The following is a 23821-nucleotide window of genomic DNA, read 5'->3' as shown; positions in this document are numbered from 1 at the left end:
TCGGTGTGTGTGTGTGTGTGTGTGTGTGGTGAGGTGTGTGTGTGTGTGCCTGTGTGTGTCGGGGAGTGTGTGTCTGTGTGTGTGTGTGGGATTATGTGTATGTGTGTCGGGGTGTGTGTGTGAGTCGGTGTGTGTGGGCGAGTGTGTGTGTGTGTCTGTGTGTGTCTGTGTGTGTGTCGGGGAGTGTGTGTGCCTGTGTGTGTGTCGGGGAGTGTGTGTGTGTGTGTGTGTCGGGGTGTGGGTGTGTGTCAGAGTGTCTGAGTGTATGTGTGTTGGGGTGTGTGTGCGTTGGGATGTGTGTCGGGGTGTGTGTGTGAGTGTAGTGTGTCGGGGTAAGTGTGTGTGTGTGTGTGTCGGGGTGTGTGTGTGTGTGTGTGTGTGTGTGTGTGTATCGGTGTATGTGTGTGTGTGTGTGTCGGGGTGTGTGTGTGTGTGTGTGCGTTTGTGTCGGGGTGTGCGTGTGTGTGTCGGTGTGTGTGTGAGTGTCTGTGTGTGTGTAAGTGTGTTGGGGTGTGTGGTTGTGTGCGCGTGTTGGGGTGTGTGTGTGTGTTGGGGTGTGTGTTTGTGTATGTCGGGTGTGTGTGTATGTCAGGATGTGTGTGCGTTTGTGTGTCGGGGTGTGCGTGTGTGTGTCAGGGTGTGATTGTGTGTCGGCGAGTGTGTGTGTATGTGTGTGCCAGGGTGTGTGTGTGTGTGTGTGTCGGGGAGTGTGTGTGTGTGTCGGGGAGTGTTTGTGTGTGTGTGTCGGGGAGTGTGTGTGCGTGTGTGTGTGTGTCGGGGAGTGTGTGTGCGCGTCGGGGAGTGTGTGTGCGTGTGTGTGTGTGTGTGTCGGGGTGTGGGTGTGTGTGTCAGAGTGTCTGAGTGTGTGTGTGTTGGAGTGTGTGTGCGTTGGGATGTGTGTCGGGGTGTGTGTGTGTGTGTGTGTCGGGGTGTGTGTGCGTTTGTGTTGGGGTGTGCGCATGTGTGTCGGTGTGGGTGTGTGTGTGTCTGCGTGTGTGTAAGTGTGTTGGGGTGTGTGGTTGTGTGTGCGTGTTGGGGTGTGTGTTTGTCGGAGTGTGTGTGCGTATGTCGGGTGTGTGCGTGTGTATGTCAGGATGTGTGTGCGTGTTCGGGTGTGTGTGGGTATGTGTGTGTGTTTGTGTGTCGGGGTGTGCGCGTGTGTGTCGGGGTGTGTGTGTGTGTGTGTCGGGATGTGTGTGTGTGTGTGTGTATCGGGGAGTGTGTGTGTGTGTGTGTGTGTGTGTGTCGGGGAGTGTGTGTGCGTGTGTGTGTGTGTGTCGGGGTGTGGGTGTGTGTGTCAGAGTGTCTGAGTGTGTGTGTGTTGGAGTGTGTGTGCGTTGGGATGTGTGTCGGGGTGTGTGTGTGTGTGTGTCGGGGTGTGTGTGCGTTTGTGTTGGGGCGTGCGCATGTGTGTCGGTGTGTGTGTGTGTCTGTCTGCGTGTGTGTAAGTGTGTTGGGGTGTGTGGTTGTGTGTGCGTGTTGGGGTGTGTGTTTGTCGGAGTGTGTGTGTGTATGTCGGGTGTGTGCGTGTGTATGTCAGGATGTGTGTGCGTGTTGGGGTGTGTGTGGGTATGTGTGTGCGTTTGTGTGTCGGGGTGTGCGCGTGTGTGCCGGGGTGTGTGTGTGTGTGTGTGTCGGGGTGTGTGTGTGTGTGTGTGTCGGGGAGTGTGTGTGTGTGTGCGCGTCGGGGAGTGTGTGTGTGTGTGTCGGGGTGTGTTTGTGTGTTTGTGTGTGTCGGGGAGTGTGTGTGTGTTGGGGTGTGTGTGTCGGGTGTGTGTGTGTGTGTGTGTGTGTGTGTGTGTCGGGAAATATGTGTGTGTGTGTCGGGAAATATGTGTGTGTGAGTGTGTGTGTGTGTGTGTGTGTGTGTGTGTGTGTGTGGAGGAGTGTGTGTATTTCAGCGAGTGTGTGCGCGCGTGTGTCGGGGTGTGTGTGTGTGTGTGTAGAGGAGTGTGTGTGTGTCGGGGAGTGTGTGTGTGTGTGTCGGGGAGTGTGTGTGTGCGTGTGTGTGTCGGGGAGTGTGTGTGTGTCGGGTTATGTGTGTGTGTGTCGAGGTGTGTTGTATGTCAGGGGGTGTGTGTGTCGGATGTGTGGGTGTGTATATCGAGGTGTGCGTGCGAGTGTGTGTGTGCGTGTGTGTGTCGGGGCGTGTGCGTGTGTGTGTCGGGGTGTGTGCGTCTGTCGGGATGTGTGCGTATGTGCCGGTGTGTGTGAGTGTGTGTTGAGTTGTATGTGTGTGTCGGGGTGTGTACGTCGTGTTGTGTGTGTATGTGTCGGTGTGTGTGTGTCTGTGTGTGTGTCAGGGAGTGTGTGTGTGTCGGGTTGTGTGTGTTTGTGTCGGGTTGTGTGTGTGTGTGTGTGTCTGCGTGTGTGTGTGTGTGTGTGTGTGTGTGTGTGTGCGTGCGTGCGTGTCGGGCAGAGTGTGTGTGTGTGTTGGGGAGCATGTGTGTGTGTCGAGTGTTTGTGTGTGTAGGGGTGTGTATGTGTGTGTGTATGAGTGTTGGGTTGTGTGTGTGTGTGAGTGTCAGGCAGAGTGTGTGTGTGTGTGTGTATGTGCGTCGGTGAGTGTGTGTGTGTGTCCGGGTGTGTGTGTGTGTCAGGGTGTGTGTATTTGTGTCAGAGTGTGTGTATTTGTGTGTGTGTGTGTGTGTGTATGTGTGTTGGGTTCTGTGTGTGTGTGTGTGTGTGTGCATGCGTGTCGGGCAGAGTGCGTGTGTGTGTCGGGGTGTGTGTGTTTCGGGGTGTGTGCGTGTGCATGTGCGTGTGTCAGTGTGTGCGTGTCAGGTTGTTAGTATGTGTGTCGGGGTGCGTGTGTGTGTGTCGGGTGTTTGTGCGTGTAGGGGTGTGTATGTGTGTCTGCGTGTGTGTGTGTGTGTCGGGGTGTGTGTGTGTGCGTATGTGTCGGGGAGTGTGTGTGTGTGTGTGTGTGTGCGTCGGGGAGTGTGCGTGTGTGTCGGGGTGTGTGTGTGTGTGTGTGTCGGGGTGTGTTTGTGTGTGTGTGTGTCGGGGAGTGTGTCAGTGTTGGGGTGTGTGTGTCGGGGGTGTGTGTGTGTGTGTGTGTGTGTCGGGAAATATGTGTGTGTGTGTCGGGAAATATGTGTGTGTGTGTGTGTGTGTGTGTGTGTGTGGAGGAGTGTGTGTATTTCAGCGAGTGTGTGCGCGCATGTGTCGGGGTATGTGTGTGTGTGTGTAGAGGAGTGTGTGTGTGTCGGGGAGTGTGTGTGTGTGTGTGTCAGGGAGTGTGTGTGTGCGTGCATGTGTGTCGGGGTGTGTGTGTGTGTATGTGCGTCGGGGAGTGTGTGTGTGTGTCGGGGTGTGTGTGTGTTGGAGAGTGTGTGTGTGTGTGTCAGTGTGTGTGTGTGTGTTGGGGTGTGTATGTGTGTCGGGGCGTGTGTGTCGGGGTGTGTGTGTGTGTGTGTGTCGGGGAGTGTGTGTGTGCGTGTGTGTGTGTCGGGGTGTGTGTGTGTATGTGCATCGGGGAGTGTCTGTGTGTCGGGGTGTGTGTGTGTGTTGGAGAGTGTGTGTGTGTGTGTCGGTGTGTGTGTGTGTGTGTGTTGGGGTGTGTATGTGTGTCGGGGTGTGTGTGTGTGTCGGGGTGTGTGTGTGTGTGTTGGGATGTGTATGTGTGCCGGGGTGTGTGTGTGTGTCAGGGTGTGTGTGTGTGTGTGTGTGTGTGTCGGGGTGTGTGTGTGTGCGTGTGTGTGTGTCGGGGTGTGTGTCGGGGTGTGTGTGTGTGTATGTGCATCGGGGAGTGTGTGTGTGTGTGTGTCGGGGTGTGTGTGTGTGTGTGTGTGTCGGGGTGTGTGTGTGTGTTGGAGAGTGTGTGTGTGTGTCGGTGTGTGTGTGTGTGTTGGGGTGTGTATGTGTGTCGGGGTGTGTGTGTGTGTCAGGGTGTGTGTATTTGTGTCAGGGTGTGTGTATTTGTGTGTGTGTGTCGGTGTGTCGGTGTGTGTGTGTGTGTGTGTGTGTGTGTGCGTGCGTGTCGGGCAGAGTGTGTGTGTGTCGGGGTGTGTGTGTTGGGGTGTGTGTGTGGGTTGGGGAGTGTGTGTGTGCGTGTGCGCGTGTCAGTGTGTGCGTGTCGGGGTGTGTGTGCGTGTCGGGTTGTTAGTGTGTGTGTCGGGGTGTGTGTCGGGGTGCGTGTGTGTGCCGGGTGTTTGTGTGTGTAGGGGTGTGTGTGTGTGTCTGCGTGTGTGTATGAGTGTTGGGTTGTGTGTGTGCGTGCATGTCAGGCAGAGTGTGTGTGTGTGTGTGTGTGTGTTGGGGTGTGTGTGTGTGCATGCCGGGGCGTGTGTGTGTGTGTGTGTTGGGGAGTGTGTGTGTTGGGGGGTGTGTGTGTGTGTGTCGTGTGTTGGAGAGTGTGTGTGTGTCGGTGTATGTGTGTCGGTGTGTGTGTATGTGTGTCGGGGTGTGTGTGTGTTTCAGGGTGTGTGTATTTGTGTGTGTGTGTGTCGGTGTGTGTGTGTGTGTGTGTGTGTGGGGGTGTGTGTCGGTGTGTGTGTGTGGGGGTGTGTATGTGGGTGTGTTTGTGTGTGTGTGTATGTGTGTGTCGGGATTTGTGTGCGTGTATGTGTGTGTGTGTCGGGGTGCGTGTGTGTGTGTCGGGGAATGTGTGTGTGTGTGTCAGGCTGTGTGTGTGTGTGTCGGGGTGTGGGTGTGTGTGTCAGAGTGCCTGTGTGTGTGTGTGTGTGTGTGCGTGTTGGGGTGTGTGTGTGTTGGGGCGTGGGTCGGGATGTGTGTGTGTGTGTGTGTGTGTGTGTCGGGGTGTGTGTGTGTGTGTGTCGGGTGTGTGTGTCGGGGTGTGTGTGTGTCTGTGTGTGTGAGAGAGTCGGAGAGTGTGTGTGTGTGTCGGGGAGTGTGTGTATGTCGGGGAGTGTGTGTGTGCGTGTGTCGGGGAGTGTGCGAGTGTGCCTGTGTGTGTTTGTGTGTGTGTGTCGGGGTGTGCGTGTGTGTGTCGGTGTGTGTCTGCGTGTGTGTAAGTGTGTTGGAGTGTGTGGTTGTGTGTACGTGTGTTGGGGTGTGTGTTTATGTGTGTGTCGGTGTGTGTGTGTGTATGCCGGTTGTGTGTGTGTGTGTATGTCAGGATGTGTGTGCGTGTTGGGGTGTGTGTGCATGTGTGTGTCGGGGTGTGCGTGTGTGTATCGGGGTGTGAGTGTGTGTCGGCGAGTGTGTGTCGGGGTGTGTGTGTGTGTGTGTGTCGGGGTGTGCGAGAGTGTGTTGGGGTGTGTGTGCATGTGTGTGTCGGGGTGTGTGTGTGTGTGTCGGGGTGTGTGAGAGTGTGTCGGGGTGTGTGAGGGTGTGTGTGTGTGTGTGTGTGTGTGTGTGTGTCAGGCAGTGTGTGTGTGTGTGTGTCAGGTTGTGTGTATGTGTGTCTGTGTGTGTGAGTGTGCCGGGGTGTGTGAGGGGGTGTGTGTGTGTATGAGTGTGTCGGGGTGTGTGTGTGTGTCTGTGTGTGTGTCGGGGTGTGTGTGTGTGTGTGTGTGTGTGTGTGTGTGTGTGTCTGTGTGTGTGTGTGTGTGCGTGTCGGGGAGTGTGTGTGTCGTGGAGTGTGTGTGTGTCTGTCTGTGTGTGTGTGTGTCTGTCTGTGTGTGTGTGTGTCGGGAGTGCGTGTGTGTGTCGGGGAGTATGTATGCGTGTCGGAGTGTGTATGCGTATGTCGGTGTGTATGTGTGTGTCAGAGTGTGTGTATGTGTGTGTGTGTGTGGGGTGTGTGTGTCTGTGTGTGTGTGTGTCGGGGTGTGTGTGTGTGTGTGTGGGTCGGGGTGTGTGTGAGTGTATGTGTGTGTGTTTGTGTCAGGGAGTGTGTGTATGTGTATCGGGGCATGTGTGTCTGTGTGTCGGGGTGTGTGTATGTGTGTGCGTGTGTGTGTGTCGGGGTGTGTGTGTGTATGTGTGTGTGTGTGTCGGGGTGTGTGTGTGTGCGTGTGTGTGCGTCGGGGTATGTGTGTGTGTATGTGCGTCGGGGAGTGTGTGTGTGTGTGTCGGGGTGTGTGTGTGTGTTGGAGAGTGTGTGTGTGTGTGTCGGTGTGTGTGTGTGTGTTGGGGTGTGTATGTGTGTCGGGGTGTGTGTGTGTGTCGGGGTCTGTGTGTGTGCCGGGGTATTTGTGTGTGCGTGTGTGTGTGTCGGGGTGTGTGTGTGTGTATGTGCGTCGGGGAGTGTGTGTGTGTATGTACGTTGGGGTGTGTGTGTATGTATGTGCGTCGGGGAGTGTGTGTGTGTATGTACGTCGGGGAGTGTGTGTGTGTATGTACGTCGGGGAGTGTATGTGTGTGTGTCGGGGTGTGTGTGTATGTTGGAGAGTGTGTGTGTGTGTGTCGGTTTGTGTGCGTGTGTCGGGGTGTGTGTGTGTCAGGGTGTGTGTATTTGTGTCAGGGTGTGTGTATTTGTGTGTGTGTGTGTGTCGGTGTGTCGGTGTGTGTGTGTGTGTGTGTGCGTGCGTGTCGGGCAGAGTGTGTGTGTGTGTGTGTCGGGGTGTGTGTGTGTCGGGGTGTGTGTGTGGGTTGGGGAGTGTGTGTGTGCGTGTGCGTGTGTCAGTGTGTGCGTGTCGGGGTGTGTGTGCATGTCGGGTTGTTAGTGTGTGTGTCGGGGTGTGTGTCGGGGTGCGTGTATGTGCCGGGTGTTTGTGTGTAGGGGTGTGTGTGTGTGTCTGCGTGTGTGAATGAGTGTTGGGTTGTGTGTGTGTGTACGTGTCAGGCAGAGTGTGTGTGTGTGTGTGTGTCGGGGTGTGTGTGTGCATGGCGGGTCGTGTGTGTGTGTGTGTTGGGGAGTGTGTGTGTTGGGGTGTGTGTGTGTGTGTCGTGTGTTGGAGAGTGTGTGTGTGTCGGTGTGTTTGTGTCGGTGTGTGTGTATGTGTGTCGGGGTGTGTGTGGGGTGGTGTGTGTGTGGGGGTGTGTGTGTGTGCGTGTATGTGTGTATCAGGATTTGTGTGCGTGTATATGTGTGTGTGTCGGGGAATGTGTGTGTGTGTGTCGGGCTGTGTGTGTGTGTGTCGGGGTGTGGGTGTGTGTGTCAGAGTGCCTGTGTGTGTGTGTGTGTGTGTGTGTGTGTGTGTGTTGGGGTGTGTGTGTGTGTGTGGGGGTGTGGGTCGGGATGTGTGTGTGTGTGTGTGTGTGTGTGTGTGTGTGTGTGTGTGTCGGGGGGTGTGTGTGTGTGTGTGTCGGGTGTGTGTGTCGATGTGTGTGTGTGTGTGAGAGAGTCGGAGAGTGTGTGTGTGTGTGTGTCGGGGAGTGTGTGTGTGTCGGGGAGTGTGTGTGTCGGGGAGTGTGTGTGTGTGTCGGGGTGTGCGAGAGTGTGTCGGGGTGTGCGAGAGTGTTGGGGTGTGTGTGCATGTGTGTGTCGGGGTGTGTGTGTGTGTGTCGGGGTGTGTGAGAGTGTGTCGGGGTGTGTGAGGGTGTGTGTGTGTGTGTGTGTGAGAGTGTGTCGGGGTGTGTGAGGGTGTGTGTGTGTGTGTGTATGTGTGTGTGTGTGGGGCGGGGAGTGTGTGTGTGTGTGTGTGTCAGGCAGTGTGTGTGTGTGTGTTTCAGGTTGTGTGTATGTGTGTCTGTGTGTGTGAGTGTGCCGGGGTGTGTGAGGGTGTGTGTGTGTGTATGAGTGTGTCGGGGAGTGTGTGTGTGTCTGTGTGTGTGTCGGGGTGTGTGTGTGTGTGTGTGTGTGTGTGTCTGTGTGTGTGTGTGTGTGCGTGTCGGGGAGTGTGTGTGTCGTGGAGTGTGTGTGTGTCTGTCTGTGTGTGTGTGTCTGTCTGTGTGTGTGTGTGTCGGGAGTGCGTGTGTGTGTCGGGGAGTATGTATGCGTGTCGGAGTGTGTATGCGTATGTCGGTGTGTATGTGTGTGTCAGAGTGTGTGTATGTGTGTGTGTGTGTGGGGTGTGTGTGTCTGTGTGTGTGTGTGTCGGGGTGTGTGTGTGTGTGTGTGGGTCGGGGTGTGTGTGAGTGTATGTGTGTGTGTGTTTGTGTCAGGGAGTGTGTGTATGTGTATCGGGGCATGTGTGTCTGTGTGTCGGGGTGTGTGTATGTGTGTGTGTGTGTGTGTGTCGGGGTGTGTGTGTGTATGTGTGTGTGTGTGTCGGGGTGTGTGTGTGTGTGCGTGTGTGTGCGTCGGGGTATGTGTGTGTGTATGTGCGTCGGGGAGTGTGTGTGTGTGTGTGTCGGGGTGTGTGTGTGTTGGAGAGTGTGTGTGTGTGTGTCGGTGTGTGTGTGTGTGTTGGGGTGTGTATGTGTGTCGGGGTGTGTGTGTGTGTCGGGGTGTGTGTGTGTGCCGGGGTATTTGTGTGTGCGTGTGTGTCGGGGTGTGTGTGTGTGTATGTGCGTCGGGGAGTGTGTGTGTGTATGTACGTTGGGGTGTGTGTGTATGTATGTGCGTCGGGGAGTGTGTGTGTGTATGTGCGTCGGTGAGTGTGTGTGTGTGTCCGGGTGTGTGTGTGTGTCAGGGTGTGTGTATTTGTGTCAGAGTGTGTGTATTTGTGTGTGTGTGTGTGTGTGTATGTGTGTTGGGTTCTGTGTGTGTGTGTGTGTGTGTGTGTGCATGCGTGTCGGGCAGAGTGCGTGTGTGTGTCGGGGTGTGTGTGTTTCGGGGTGTGTGCGTGTGCATGTGCGTGTGTCAGTGTGTGCGTGTCAGGTTGTTAGTATGTGTGTCGGGGTGCGTGTGTGTGTGTCGGGTGTTTGTGCGTGTAGGGGTGTGTATGTGTGTCTGCGTGTGTGTGTGTGTGTCGGGGTGTGTGTGTGTGCGTATGTGTAGGGGAGTGTGTGTGTGTGTGTGTGTGTGCGTCGGGGAGTGTGCGTGTGTGTCGGGGTGTGTGTGTGTGTGTGTGTCGGGGTGTGTTTGTGTGTGTGTGTGTCGGGGAGTGTGTCAGTGTTGGGGTGTGTGTGTCGGGGGTGTGTGTGTGTGTGTGTGTGTGTCGGGAAATATGTGTGTGTGTGTCGGGAAATATGTGTGTGTGTGTGTGTGTGTGTGTGTGTGTGTGTGTGTGTGGAGGAGTGTGTGTATTTCAGCGAGTGTGTGCGCGCATGTGTCGGGGTGTGTGTGTGTGTGTGTAGAGGAGTGTGTGTGTGTCGGGGAGTGTGTGTGTGTGTGTCAGGGAGTGTGTGTGTGCGTGTGTGTGTGTCGGGGTGTGTGTGTGTGTATGTGCGTCGGGGAGTGTGTGTGTGTGTCGGGGTGTGTGTGTGTTGGAGAGTGTGTGTGTGTGTGTCAGTGTGTGTGTGTGTGTTGGGGTGTGTATGTGTGTCGGGGCGTGTGTGTCGGGGTGTGTGTGTGTGTGTGTGTCGGGGAGTGTGTGTGTGCGTGTGTGTGTGTCGGGGTGTGTGTGTGTATGTGCGTCGGGGAGTGTCTGTGTGTCGGGGTGTGTGTTGGAGAGTGTGTGTGTGTGTGTGTGTGTGTGTTGGGGTGTGTATGTGTGTCGGGGTGTGTGTGTGTGTCGGGGTGTGTGTGTGTGTGTTGGGATGTGTATGTGTGCCGGGGTGTGTGTGTGTGTCAGGGTGTGTGTGTGTGTGTGTGTGTGTGTGTCGGGGTGTGTGTGTGTGCGTGTGTGTGTGTCGGGGTGTGTGTCGGGGTGTGTGTGTGTGTATGTGCGTCGGGGAGTGTGTGTGTGTGTGTGTCGGGGTGTGTGTGTGTGTGTGTGTGTCGGGGTGTGTGTGTGTGTTGGAGAGTGTGTGTGTGTGTCGGTGTGTGTGTGTGTGTTGGGGTGTGTATGTGTGTCGGGGTGTGTGTGTGTGTCAGGGTGTGTGTATTTGTGTCAGGGTGTGTGTATTTGTGTGTGTGTGTCGGTGTGTCGGTGTGTGTGTGTGTGTGTGTGTGCGTGCGTGTCGGGCAGAGTGTGTGTGTGTCGGGGTGTGTGTGTTGGGGTGTGTGTGTGGGTTGGGGAGTGTGTGTGTGCGTGTGCGCGTGTCAGTGTGTGCGTGTCGGGGTGTGTGTGCGTGTCGGGTTGTTAGTGTGTGTGTCGGGGTGTGTGTCGGGGTGCGTGTGTGTGCCGGGTGTTTGTGTGTGTAGGGGTGTGTGTGTGTGTCTGCGTGTGTGTATGAGTGTTGGGTTGTGTGTGTGCGTGCGTGTCAGGCAGAGTGTGTGTGTGTGTGTGTGTGTTGGGGTGTGTGTGTGTGCATGCCGGGGCGTGTGTGTGTGTGTGTGTTGGGGAGTGTGTGTGTTGGGGGGTGTGTGTGTGTGTGTCGTGTGTTGGAGAGTGTGTGTGTGTCGGTGTATGTGTGTCGGTGTGTGTGTATGTGTGTCGGGGTGTGTGTGTGTTTCAGGGTGTGTGTATTTGTGTGTGTGTGTGTCGGTGTGTGTGTGTGTGTGTGTGTGTGGGGGTGTGTGTCGGTGTGTGTGTGTGGGGGTGTGTATGTGGGTGTGTTTGTGTGTGTGTGTATGTGTGTGTCGGGATTTGTGTGCGTGTATGTGTGTGTGTGTCGGGGTGCGTGTGTGTGTGTCGGGGAATGTGTGTGTGTGTGTCAGGCTGTGTGTGTGTGTGTCGGGGTGTGGGTGTGTGTGTCAGAGTGCCTGTGTGTGTGTGTGTGTGTGTGTGTGTGTGTTGGGGTGTGTGTGTGTGTTGGGGCGTGGGTCGGGATGTGTGTGTGTGTGTGTGTGTGTGTGTCGGGGTGTGTGTGTGTGTGTGTCGGGTGTGTGTGTCGGGGTGTGTGTGTGTCTGTGTGTGTGAGAGAGTCGGAGAGTGTGTGTGTGTGTCGGGGAGTGTGTGTATGTCGGGGAGTGTGTGTGTGCGTGTGTCGGGGAGTGTGTGAGTGTGCCTGTGTGTGTTTGTGTGTGTGTGTCGGGGTGTGCGTGTGTGTGTCGGTGTGTGTCTGCGTGTGTGTAAGTGTGTTGGAGTGTGTGGTTGTGTGTGCGTGTGTTGGGGTGTGTGTTTGTGTGTGTGTCGGTGTGTGTGTGTGTATGCCGGGTGTGTGTGTGTGTGTATGTCAGGATGTGTGTGCGTGTTGGGGTGTGTGTCGGGGTGTGCGTGTGTGTATCGGGGTGTGAGTGTGTGTCGGCGAGTGTGTGTCGGGGTGTGTGTGTGTGTGTCGGGGTGTGCGAGAGTGTGTTGGGGTGTGTGTGCATGTGTGTGTCGGGGTGTGTGTGTGTGTGTCGGGGTGTGTGAGAGTGTGTCGGGGTGTGTGAGGGTGTGTGTGTGTGTGTGTGTGTGTGTGTGTGTCAGGCAGTGTGTGTGTGTGTGTGTCAGGTTGTGTGTATGTGTGTCTGTGTGTGTGAGTGTGCCGGGGTGTGTGAGGGGGTGTGTGTGTGTATGAGTGTGTCGGGGTGTGTGTGTGTGTCTGTGTGTGTGTCGGGGTGTGTGTGTGTGTGTGTGTGTGTGTGTGTGTCTGTGTGTGTGTGTGTGTGCGTGTCGGGGAGTGTGTGTGTCGTGGAGTGTGTGTGTGTCTGTCTGTGTGTGTGTGTGTCGGGAGTGCGTGTGTGTGTCGGGGAGTATGTATGCGTGTCGGAGTGTGTATGCGTATGTCGGTGTGTATGTGTGTGTCAGAGTGTGTGTATGTGTGTGTGTGTGTGGGGTGTGTGTGTCTGTGTGTGTGTGTGTCGGGGTGTGTGTGTGTGTGTGTGTGGGTCGGGGTGTGTGTGAGTGTATGTGTGTGTGTGTTTGTGTCAGGGAGTGTGTGTATGTGTATCGGGGCATGTGTGTCTGTGTGTCGGGGTGTGTGTATGTGTGTGCGTGTGTGTGTGTCGGGGTGTGTGTGTGTATGTGTGTGTGTGTGTCGGGGTGTGTGTGTGTGCGTGTGTGTGCGTCGGGGTATGTGTGTGTGTATGTGCGTGGGGGAGTGTGTGTGTGTGTGTGTGTCGGGGTGTGTGTGTGTGTTGGAGAGTGTGTGTGTGTGTGTCGGTGTGTGTGTGTGTGTTGGGGTGTGTATGTGTGTCGGGGTGTGTGTGTGTGTCGGGGTGTGTGTGTGTGCCGGGGTATTTGTGTGTGCGTGTGTGTGTGTCGGGGTGTGTGTGTGTGTATGTGCGTCGGGGAGTGTGTGTGTGTATGTACGTTGGGGTGTGTGTGTATGTATGTGCGTCGGGGAGTGTGTGTGTGTATGCACGTCGGGGAGTGTGTGTGTGTATGTACGTCGGGGAGTGTATGTGTGTGTGTCGGGGTGTGTGTGTATGTTGGAGAGTGTGTGTGTGTGTGTCGGTTTGTGTGCGTGTGTCGGGGTGTGTGTGTGTGTCAGGGTGTGTGTATTTGTGTCAGGGTGTGTGTATTTGTGTGTATGTGTGTGTCGGTGTGTCGGTGTGTGTGTGTGTGTGTGTGTGCGTGCGTGTCGGGCAGAGTGTGTGTGTGTGTGTCGGGGTGTGTGTGTGGGTTGGGGAGTGTGTGTGTGCGTGTGCGTGTGTCAGTGTGTGCGTGTCGGGGTGTGTGTGCATGTCGGGTTGTTAGTGTGTGTGTCGGGGTGTGTGTCGGGGTGCGTGTATGTGCCGGGTGTTTGTGTGTAGGGGTGTGTGTGTGTGTCTGCGTGTGTGAATGAGTGTTGGGTTGTGTGTGTGTGTACGTGTCAGGCAGAGTGTGTGTGTGTGTGTGTGTCTGTCTGTCTGTGTGTGTGTCGGGAGTGTGTGTGTGTGTCGGGGAGTGTGTATGCGTGTCGGAGTGTGTATGCGTATGTCGGTGTGTATGTGTGTGTCAGAGTGTGTGTATGTGTGTGTGTGTGGGGTGTGTGTGTCTGTGTGTGTGTGTGTCGGGGTGTGTGTGTGTGTGTGTGGGTCGGGGTGTGTGTGAGTGTATGTGTGTGTGTGTTTGTGTCAGGGAGTGTGTGTATGTGTATCGGGGCATGTGTGTCTGTGTGTCGGGGTGTGTGTATGTGTGTGCGTGTGTGTGTGTCGGGGTGTGTGTGTGTATGTGTGTGTGTGTGTCGGGGTGTGTGTGTGTGTGTGCGTGTGTGTGCGTCGGGGTATGTGTGTGTGTATGTGCGTCGGGGAGTGTGTGTGTGTGTGTGTCGGGGTGTGTGTGTGTGTTGGAGAGTGTGTGTGTGTGTGTGTCGGTGTGTGTGTGTGTGTTGGGGTGAGTATGTGTGTCGGGGTGTGTGTGTGTGTCGGGGTGTGTGTGTGTGCCGGGGTATTTGTGTGTGCGTGTGTGTGTGTCGGGGTGTGTGTGTGTGTATGTGCGTCGGGGAGTGTGTGTGTGTATGTACGTTGGGGTGTGTGTGTATGTATGTGAGTCGGGGAGTGTGTGTGTGTATGTACGTCGGGGAGTGTGTGTGTGTATGTACGTCGGGGAGTGTATGTGTGTGTGTCGGGGTGTGTGTGTATGTTGGAGAGTGTGTGTGTGTGTGTCGGTTTGTGTGCGTGTGTCGGGGTGTGTGTGTGTGTCAGGGTGTGTGTATTTGTGTCAGGGTGTGTGTATTTGTGTGTGTGTGTGTGTCGGTGTGTCGGTGTGTGTGTGTGTGTGTGTGTGCGTGCGTGTCGGGCAGAGTGTGTGTGTGTGTGTCGGGGTGTGTGTGTGTCGGGGTGTGTGTGTGGGTTGGGGAGTGTGTGTGTGCGTGTGCGTGTGTCAGTGTGTGCGTGTCGGGGTGTGTGTGCATGTCGGGTTGTTAGTGTGTGTGTCGGGGTGTGTGTCGGGGTGCGTGTATGTGCCGGGTGTTTGTGTGTAGGGGTGTGTGTGTGTGTCTGCGTGTGTGAATGAGTGTTGGGTTGTGTGTGTGTGTACGTGTCAGGCAGAGTGTGTGTGTGTGTGTGTGTGTCGGGGTGTGTGTGTGCATGTCGGGTCGTGTGTGTGTGTGTGTTGGGGAGTGTGTGTGTTAGGGTGTGTGTGTGTGTCGTGTGTTGGAGAGTGTGTGTGTGTCGGTGTGTTTGTGTCGGTGTGTGTGTATGTGTGTCGGGGTGTGTGTGGGGTGGTGTGTGTGTGGGGGTGTGTGTGTGTGCGTGTATGTGTGTGTCAGGATTTGTGTGCGTGTATATGTGTGTGTGTCGGGGAATGTGTGTGTGTGTGTCGGGCTGTGTGTGTGTGTGTCGGGGTGTGGGTGTGTGTGTCAGAGTGCCTGTGTGTGTGTGTGTGTGTGTGTGTGTGTGTGTGTGTTGGGGTGTGTGTGTGTGTGGGGGTGTGGGTCGGGATGTGTGTGTGTGTGTGTGTGTGTGTGTGTGTGTGTCGGGGGGTGTGTGTGTGTGTGTGTGTGTCGGGTGTGTGTGTCGATGTGTGTGTGTGTGTGAGTGAGTCGGAGAGTGTGTGTGTGTGTGTGTCGGGGAGTGTGTGTGTGTCGGGGAGTGTGTGTGTCGGGGAGTGTGTGTGTCGGGGAGTGTGTGTGTCGGGGAGTGTGTGTGTGTGCCTGTGTGTGTTTGTGTGTGTGTGTCGGGGAGTGTGTATGTGTAGCGGAGTGTGTGTGTTTGTGTCGGGCTGTGTGTGTGTGTGTCGGGGTGTGGGTGTGTGTGTCAGAGTGCCTGTGTGTGTGTTGGGGTGTGTGTGTGTGTTGGGGTGTGTGTGTGTGTTGGGGTGTGGGTCGGGCTGTGTGAGTGTGTGTCGGGGTGTGTGTGTGGGTGTGTGTCGGGGTGTGTGTGTGTGTGTATGTGTGTGTGTGTGTCGGGGTGTGTGTGTGTGTCGGGGTGTGTATGTGTGTGTGTGTGTGCTGGGGTGTGTGTGTGTTTGTGTCAGGGTGTGCGTGTCGGTGTGTGTCTGCGTGTATGTAAGTGTGTTGGGGTGTGTGGTTGTGTGTGCGTGTGTTGGGGTGTGTGTTTGTGTGTGTGTCGGTGTGTGTGTGTATGCTGGGTGTGTGTGTGTGTGTATGTCAGGATGTGTGTGCGTGTTGGGGTGTGTGTGCATGTGTGTGTCGGGATGTGAGTGTGTGTCGGCGAGTGTGTGTCGGGATGTGTGTGTCGGGGTGTGTGTGTGTGTGTCGGGGTGTGTGTGTGTGTGTGTCGGGGTGTGTGAGGGTGTGTCGGGGTGTGTGAGGGTGTGTCGGGGTGTGTGAGGGTGTGTCGGGGTATGTGAGGGTGTGTGTGTGTGTGTGTGTGTGTGCCAGGCAGTGTGTGTGTGTGTGTGTGTGTCGGGTTATGTGTATGTGTGTCTTTGTGTGTGTGTGTGCCGGGGTGTGTGTGCATGTGTGTCTGTGTCAGGGTGTGTGTCAGGGTGTGTGTGTGTGTGTGTGTGTGTGTGTCGGGGTGTGTGTGTGTGTGTCTGTGTGTGTGTGTGCGCGTGTCGGGGAGTGTGTGTGTCGGGGAGTGTGTGTGTGTGTGTGTGTGTGTCTGTCTGTCTGTGTGTGTGTCGGGAGTGTATGTGTGTGTCGGGGAGTGTGTATGCGTGTCGGAGTGTGTATGCGTATGTCGGTGTGTATGTGTGTGTCAGAGTGTGTGTATGTGTGTGTGTGTGTGTGGGGTGTGTGTGTCAGGGAGTGTGTGTGTGTGCCTGTGTGTGTTTGTGTGTGTGTGTCGGGGAGTGTGTATGTGTAGCGGAGTGTGTGTGTTTGTGTCGGGCTGTGTGTGTGTGTGTCGGGGTGTGGGTGTGTGTGTCAGAGTGCCTGTGTGTGTGTTGGGGTGTGTGTGTGTGTTGGGGTGTGTGTGTGTGTTGGGGTGTGGGTCGGGCTGTGTGAGTGTGTGTCGGGGTGTGTGTGTGGGTGTGTGTCGGGGTGTGTGTGTGTGTGTATGTGTGTGTGTGTGTCGGGGTGTGTGTGTGTGTCGGGGTGTGTATGCGTGTGTGTGTGTGCTGGGGTGTGTGTGTGTTTGTGTCAGGGTGTGCGTGTCGGTGTGTGTCTGCGTGTATGTAAGTGTGTTGGGGTGTGTGGTTGTGTGTGCGTGTGTTGGGGTGTGCGTTTGTGTGTGTGTCGGTGTGTGTGTGTGTATGCTGGGTGTGTGTGTGTGTGTATGTCAGGATGTGTGTGCGTGTTGGGGTGTGTGTGCATGTGTGTGTCGGGGTGTGAGTGTGTGTCGGCGAGTGTGTGTCGGGGTGTGTGTGTGTGTGTGTGTGTCGGGGTGTGTGTGTGTGTGTGTCGGGGTGTGTGAGGGTGTGTCGGGGTGTGTGAGGGTGTGTCGGGGTGTGTGAGGGTGTGTGTGTGTGTGTGTGTGTCAGGCAGTGTGTGTGTGTGTGTGTGTGTCGGGTTATGTGTATGTGTGTGCCGGGGTGTGTGTGCGTGTGTGTCTGTGTCAGGGTGTGTGTATGAGTGTGTCAGGGTGTGTGTGTGTGTGTGTGTGTCGGGGTGTGTGTGTGTGTGTCTGTGTGTGTCTGTGTGTGTGTGTGTGTGTGTCGGGGAGTGTGTGTGTCGGGGAGTGTGTGTGTGTGTGTGTCTGTCTGTCTGTGTGTGTGTCGGGAGTGTATGTGTGTGTCGGGGAGTGTGTATGCGTGTCGGAGTGTGTATGCGTATGTCGGTGTGTATGTGTGTGTCAGAGTGTGTATATGTGTGTGTGTGTGTGTGGGGTGTGTGTGTGTGGGGTGTGTGTGTCTGTGTGTGTGTGTGTGTGTGGGTCGCGGTGTGTGTGTGGGTCGCGGTGTGTGTGAGTGTATGTGTGTGTGTGTTTGTGTCAGGGAGTGTGTGTGTGTGCCTGTGTGTGTGTGTCGGGGAGTGTGTATGTGTAGCGGAGTGTGTGTGTTTGTGTCGGGCTGTGTGTGTGTGTGTGTCGGGGTGTGGGTGTGTGTGTCAGAGTGCCTGTGTGTGTGTTGGGCTGTGTGGGTGTGTTGGAGTGTGTGTGTGTGTTGGGGTGTGGGTCGGGCTGTGTGAGTGTGTGTCGGGGTGTGTGTGTGGGTGTGTGTCGGGGTGTGTGTGTGTGTGTATGTGTTTGTGTGTGTCGGGGTGTGTGTGTGTGTGTCGGGGTGTGTATGCGTGTGTGTGTGTGCTGGGGTGTGTGTGTGTTTGTGTCAGGGTGTGCGTGTCGGTGTGTGTCTGCGTGTATGTAAGTGTGTTGGGGTGTGTGGTTGTGTGTGCGTGTGTTGGGGTGTGTGTTTGTGTGTGTGTCGGTGTGTGTGTGTGTATGCTGGGTGTGTGTGTGTATGTCAGGATGTGTGTGCGTGTTGGGGTGTGTGTGCATGTGTGTGTCGGGGTGTGAGTGTGTGTCGGCGAGTGTGTGTCGGGGTGTGTGTGTGTGTGTTGGGGTGTGTGTGTGTGTGTGTCGGGGTGTGTGAGGGTGTGTCGGGGTGTGTGAGGGTGTGTCGGGGTGTGTGAGGGTGTGTGTGTGTGTGTGTGTGTGTGTGTGTGTGTCAGGCAGTGTGTGTGTGTGTGTGTGTGTCGGGTTATGTGTATGTGTGTCTTTGTGTGTGTGTGTGCCGGGGTGTGTGTGCGTGTGTGTCTGTGTCAGGGTGTGTGTATGAGTGTGTCAGGGTGTGTGTGTGTGTGTGTGTGTGTGTGTGTCGGGGTGTGTGTGTGTGTGTGTCTGTGTGTGTGTGTGTGCGTGTCAGGGAGTGTGTGTGTCGGGGAGTGTGTGTGTGTGTGTCTGTCTGTCTGTGTGTGTGTCGGGAGTGTATGTGTGTGTCGGGGAGTGTGTATGCGTGTCGGAGTGTGTATGCGTGTGTCGGTGTGTGTGTATGTGTGTGTGTGTGTGTGTGGGGGTGTGTGTGTGTGTGCGTGTATGTGTGTGTCAGGATTTGTGTGCGTGTATATGTGTATGTGTCGGGGAATGTGTGTGTGTGTGTCGGGCTGTGTGTGTGTGTGTCGGGGTGTGGGTGTGTGTGTCAGAGTGCCTGTGTGTGTGTGTGTGTGTGTGCGTGTGTGTGTGTGTGTGTTGGGGTGTGTGTGTGTGTGTTGGAGTGTGGGTCGGGATGTGTGTGTGTGTGTGTGTGTGTGTCGGGGGGGTGTGTGTGTGTGTGTGTCGGGTGTGTGTGTCGATGTGTGTGTGTGTGTGAGAGAGTCGGAGAGTGTGTGTGTGTGTGTGTCGGGGAGTGTGTGTGTGTCGCGGAGTGTGTGTGTCGGGGAGTGTGTGTGTCGGGGAGTGTGTGTGTGTGCCTGTGTGTGTTTGTGTGTGTGTGTCGGGGAGTGTGTATGTGTAGCGGAGTGTGTGTGTTTGTGTCGGGCTGTGTGTGTGTGTGTCGGGGTGTGGGTGTGTGTGTCAGAGTGCCTGTGTGTGTGTTGGGGTGTGTGTGTGTGTTGGGGTGTGTGTGTGTGTTGGGGTGTGGGTCGGGCTGTGTGAGTGTGTGTCGGGGTGTGTGTGTGGGTGTGTGTCGGGGTGTGTGTGTGTGTGTGTATGTGTGTGTGTGTGTCGGGGTGTGTGTGTGTGTCGGGGTGTGTATGTGTGTGTGTGTGTGCTGGGGTGTGTGTGTGTTTGTGTCAGGGTGTGCGTGTCGGTGTGTGTCTGCGTGTATGTAAGTGTGTTGGGGTGTGTGGTTGTGTGTGCGTGTGTTGGGGTGTGTGTTTGTGTGTGTGTCGGTGTGTGTGTGTGTATGTCAGGATGTGTGTGCGTGTTGGGGTGTGTGTGCATGTGTGTGTCGGGGTGTGAGTGTGTGTCGGCGAGTGTGTGTCGGGGTGTGTGTGTCGGGGTGTGTGTGTGTGTGTGTGTGTGTCGGGGTGTGTGTGTGTGTGTGTCGGGGTGTGTGAGGGTGTGTCGGGGTGTGTGAGGGTGTGTCGGGGTGTGTGAGGGTGTGTGTGTGTGTGTGTGTGGGGCGGGGAGTGTGTGTGTGTGTGTGTGTGTGTGTGTGTGTGTGTGTGTCAGGCTGTGTGTGTGTGTGTGTGTGTCGGGTTATGTGTATGTGTGTCTTTGTGTGTGTGTGTGCCGGGGTGTGTGTGCGTGTGTGTCTGTGTCAGGGTGTGTGTATGAGTGTGTCAGGGTGTGTGTGTGTGTGTGTGTGTGTGTGTGTGTGTGTCGGGGTGTGTGTCTGTGTGTGTCTGTGTGTGTGTGTGTGCGTGTCAGGGAGTGTGTGTGTCGGGGAGTGTGTGTGTGTGTGTGTGTCTGTCTGTCTGTGTGTGTGTCGGGAGTGTATGTGTGTGTCGGGGAGTGTGTATGCATGTCGGAGTGTGTATGCGTATGTCGGTGTGTATGTGTGTGTCAGAGTGTGTGTATGTGTGTGTGTGTGTGTGGGGTGTGTGTGTGTGGGGTGTGTGTGTCTGTGTGTGTGCGTGTCAGGGAGTGTGTGTGTCGGGGAGTGTGTGTATGTGTGTGTGTCTGTCTGTCTGTGTGTGTGTCGGGAGTGTATGTGTGTGTCGGGGAGTGTGTATGCGTGTCGGAGTGTGTATGCGTATGTCGGTGTGTATGTGTGTGTCAGAGTGTGTGTATGTGTGTGTGTGTGTGGGGTGTGTGTGTCTGTGTGTGTGTGTGTCGGGGTGTGTGTGTGTGTGTGTGGGTCGGGGTGTGTGTGAGTGTATGTGTGTGTGTGTTTGTGTCAGGGAGTGTGTGTGTGTGTATCGGGGCGTGTGTGTCTGTGTGTCGGGGTGTGTATATGTGTGTGTGTGTCAGGGTGTGTGTGTGTATGTGTGTGTGTGTCGGGGTGTCTGTGTGTCGGGTTGTGTGTGCATGTCGGGGATGTGTGTGCGTGTGTGTGTGTGCTGGGGTGTGTGTGTGTGTGCGTTTGTGCCGGGGTGTGCGTGTGTGTGTCGGGGTGTGTTTGTGCCGGGGTGTGCGTGTGTGTGTCGGGGTGTGTGTGTGTCTGCGTGTGTGTGTGTGTGTCGGGGTGTGTGTATGAGTGTGTCGGGGTGTGTGTGTGTTTGTGTGTGTGTGTGTGTCGGGGTGTGTCTGTGTGTGTGTGTGTGTCGGGGTGTGTGTGAGTGTGTGTGTGTGTGTGTGTGTGAGTGTATGTGTGTGTGTGTTTGTGTCAGAGAGTGTGTGTGTGTGTGCATCGGGGCGTGTGTGTCTGTGTGTCGGGGTGTGTGTATGTGTGTGTGTGTCGGGGTGTGTGTGTGTATGTGTGTGTGTGTCGGGGTGTCTGTGTGTCGGGGTGTGTGTGTATGTTGGGATGTGTGTGCGTGTGCGTTTGTGCCGGGGTGTGCGTCTGCATGTGTGTGTGTGTTTTGGTGTGTGTGTGTGTGTGTGTGTGTATCGGGGCGCGTGTGTGCGTGTGTGTGCGTGTGTGTCGGTGAGTGTGTGGGTGTGTGTCGGGGCGCATGTGTGTGTGTGTGTGTGTGTGTGTGTCGGGGAGTGTGTGTGTTTCGGGGTGTGTGTGTATCGGGGTGTGTGTGCGTGTGTGTATCGGGGTGTGTGTGCGTGTGTGTGCGTGCGTGTGCGTTTGTGTTGGTGAGTGTGTGTGTTTGTGTCGGTGAGTGTGTGGGTGTGTGTCGGGGCGTGTGTGTGTGTGTTTGTGAGTCTGTGTGTGTATCGGGGAGTGTATGTGTATGTGTCTTGGTGTTTGTGTGTGATTGTGTGTGTGATTGTGTGTGTCAGCGTGTGTGTGTGTGTGTGTTGGGGTGTGTGTGTGTTGGGATGTGTGGTGTGTGTGTGTGTTAGGATGTGTGTGTTTGTGTCGGGGCGAGTTTGTGTGTGTGTGTTGGGGAGTGTGTGTGTGTGCCGAGGAGTGTGTGTGTGTCGGGCAGTGAGTGTGTGTGCGTGTGTCAGGGTGTGTGTTTGTGTGTGTGTGTGTGCGCCGGCGTGTGTGTGTGTGTTGGGGAGTGTGTGTGTCGGGGTGTATTTGTGTGTGTCGGTGTGTGTGTGTGTGTGTGTGTGTGTGTGTGTGTGTCGGGGCGTGAGTGTGTATGTGTGCGTCAGGGTGTGTGTTTGTGTGTGTGTATCGGGGGAGGTGCGTGTGCATGTGTGTGTGTCAGGGTGTGTGTGTGTGTGCCTGTGTGTGCGCGTGTGCGTGTGTGTGCGTGTGTGCGTGTCGGGGAGTGTGTGTGTGTGCGTGTGTGTGTGTGTGTGTAATATTTGCTTTGTAGAGACAGCTGGATTTGAACATTCAGTGCCTGGTGCCGTGTTTTGGTTGCTCACTCTGCTCCTGGAGGATCAGCCCAGCCAGTATATGCCTGCGCCAAAATAACAACAGAAAAATAACTAAAATGGCTTCAAATTTTCACCCAATTTATTGGTGCTGCTGCCTGGAGATAGGTTTCAATAGTTCTGAAGTTGATCTCAGTCTGAGTTGTAAAATATGACAGCAATCAAAATATGTAAATATTGCCGAGAGAATTTATATCTGAGCTTTTTTTTGCAGAATGGAGATTTGAAAAGTGTCGGTTGTGATTGTTCCCCGATTGCCAGCCCCAGAAATTCTCTTCTCCCAATCCCACCGGGGAATCACCACAACAGCTGCTGTCGCTGCACTGCAGATTCAGTACTTCAAGTAATTATAATTAAACAACTGTAAAACGCTACTTTGCCTGAGTAGGTTTGTGCTGCAGTAGTCAGCATATTCGCTGCATTGAAACACTCTGGCCAAGGGTTTTCCTTCTGAACTCTCCCGGCTGTCGGTCTGAGCCATCTTTGAGTCCCATTCCCAGCTGTGTGAGCTGATACCAGTCAGGGCTCGACAATCACTGTCAGCACAGGCTGGAGACTGGCTTTCAAAATAACTCATGTGCCAGCGATCCCACTCCCCATCACAAACCAGTGGCCCGGTTTCAAACTGGGCGCGTGTGGAAGGCCGATGAGCATCGGATTGGGCATTGCTCTCCCCTCCCCCTCCCCCACACACTGTGGCCAACTGGTCTACTGACACACTGGCCCCGATAATAACAGGGGGCGGGATGGGTGCAGTGTGGTGAGGGGTGGGGAGGGGAGGAAGGTTTAGCGGCGGGGAAATATGGGAATCTTGGAGTTCATGCCGAATTAAGTGGCGGAGTGAGGGGTGGGACAGGCGGATAGCTGAGAGGCAGGGGGGGGGGTGATTGGGGATTCGGACAGATACCGGGCGGGGGGATTCAAACAGATACCGGTGAGGGTCGGGTTGTACAGATACCCGGGGGGGGGGGGGGGGCGGGGGGTTCGGACAGGTAGCGGTGAGGGTCGGGTTGTACAGATACCCAGGGGGGGGGGGGGGCAGGGTGGCGGGGGGTTCGGACAGGTAGCGGTGAGGGTCGGGTTGTACAGATACCCGGGGGGGGGTTGGACAGATACCGGTGAGGGTCGGGTTGTACAGATACCCGGGGGGGGGTTGGACAGATACCGGTGAGGGTCGGGTTGTACAGATACCCGGGGGGGGGGGGGTCGGACAGATACCGGTGAGGGTCGGGTTGTACAGATACCCGGGGTGGGGGGGGGGGGGTCGGACAGATACCGGTGAGGGTCGGGTTGTACAGATACCCGGGAGGGGGGGGGCGGTGGGTTCGGACAGGTAGCGGGGGGATGGGGGGCAGTGGAGTAGAACAGATCGCGCAAGGGTTCACAAGTTGGCTTGGGGGGGGGGGGCCAGGGGGAGCACTTTGCTTTTCCTGGCCTGCATGAAGTGCTGTACAGGCCCTAAGCCGATGCTTTCGGCCCTTCACGCCTCCCTTCAGCTGCCGTGTTTCCTGAGGCCCAGGAAACCCAGCCTCCAGGTGTTAAACGCAGCCTCCTCACAGCGTTTTAGCGACTGACCCACCTCCTGGGAGAGGGTTGGCTGCCCACCCTCTGACCAGCATGCGATAAAACCAGAGGTGGGCGGGCTGAAGGCAGGTTGAGCATTTTTTAATTTTATAAAATAATTTTACTAAAACACCAAACTGCAGCTTGTTTGTCTCTCAATAGTTATAGATGGACATTTTTGCAAACCTACTAGCACTTTGAAAGACAAAGGCCCTTTTAGAAACATATATTGATTGTGCTGAATCTCAGTATTAAACACTTTCCATTCGAACACTGCGAGGACCTACAGCAATTAGTCAGTTAGGGAGCTCTATCCTCGGTAAAAGGAACGAGAGCTAACAAAACCACTTTTGCTGGTTCCCAAGGTGGAGAATATTGTGATTTTACTCTTCAACTTGTTTACATTTGCTTTGCATCAGCAGTCTTTGCCGAGAGGGCACAGTGATTGTACATGAGGCTGACAGCAGGATATCAATTACTTTGCAACAATGTTCTCAAATGATATATTTTTGCATATAAACCCATCAAAATTAGTCTGAACTCCACAGTACCAAGCTGGTGAGGTAGATGATTTACAGTTGCAATACAAGTTTCACCTGCTTACACTAAATATAGTCAACATATCTAAAAGGCAAAGGAAATATAAGGGGCGGATGCATTATTACAGTACTTTATTCTTACAAAATTCAGTTTAACTGTAATTTTCATGAAAAAAGATCAATTTCATTGCGCAGACCTTTGTCAGTCTGCAGGTTAGGCCATTCTGATTACATCAATTAGGGAAATAGCCTGCGTGCGTCACAGAGCACATCTATTAGAAGCAGTGGGGGTTCATGAATTGAAATTGGCCCGAGTGTCAGTCTACAGTCGACTGGCCCAGGAAATCCACAATACATTTGCAGCCTGCAGCTTGGTTTCCCAGATCAGAGTGTCCGTGGAAGAATCGGATTGAATCCCGGGCTCCCGCTGATTCTAATTGAGCCACTCCAGGACACACAAAGACCCTACTCGGCAGGGGGGGTCTTCAAGTCTGCTATAAAATTGTGTTAAATGTTGCGAGAGCGCGGGGCGGGGGGGGGCGGGGGTGGCGGGCAGAATGAAATGTTTGTTTCTTCAAAAATGTGGAATTGCTTTGAACAAAAGCTATTCGCCTAAAACATTCCTGCCCCTTTAAATAGATAGAATCATTTTTTAAATCAAGTCATGCAAAGAGCCAGTATACTATATGTGTATGTTATCCTATAAGGGATGCAAATGTTGCAAAGGATAACTCTTTTGATATTTTTCCAGCTTGCAGAATGCTCAAGAGGAAACGGTGTCAATACCAATAAACCCGGGCTTTGATATAACTTCACTCGGGTATTCGGCTGACAGAAAGCCCTACCCGCCTATTTTCAGAAATTTATCGAATCTCAAAGGGATAAATTCAACTGAGATTGAAGCTTCCTTGGACCTTTCAGAATCCAATTAAGATTTCGGTGGGATTTCGAGTTGTTAATTTATTACCGACCTGTCCTGAAATCCAGT

This window comes from Pristiophorus japonicus, chromosome 4 (assembly GCF_044704955.1).
Source record: "Pristiophorus japonicus isolate sPriJap1 chromosome 4, sPriJap1.hap1, whole genome shotgun sequence".
Classification (NCBI taxonomy): Eukaryota; Metazoa; Chordata; class Chondrichthyes; family Pristiophoridae; genus Pristiophorus; species Pristiophorus japonicus.
Note: the sequence above shows the minus strand (reverse complement) of the source record.